Source organism: Penaeus monodon, chromosome 19 (genome assembly GCF_015228065.2).
Source record: "Penaeus monodon isolate SGIC_2016 chromosome 19, NSTDA_Pmon_1, whole genome shotgun sequence".
NCBI lineage: Eukaryota > Metazoa > Arthropoda > Malacostraca > Decapoda > Penaeidae > Penaeus > Penaeus monodon.
The window spans coordinates 18,116,927-18,117,137 of NC_051404.1; positions in this window are offsets into that span (position 1 = coordinate 18,116,927).

Below are 211 nucleotides of genomic sequence, written 5' to 3' on the forward strand. Positions count from 1 at the left end.
TAATCCAAGCCTCTTCTTGCTTTTCAGCCCAGGATAAGGTCGCAGTTTGTGGGTCTGAACTTAACCACACCTTAACCACACGGCCATCGTGGTATAAGTAAAATGGGTAAATCAGTTACTTTTCTGTGTGCTTCTGTTTCAGAGTGTGTTAGTGTGTTTACCATATGTATTTATATTTGTGATGATAATGCTGTATTGATTTGCTGATCTG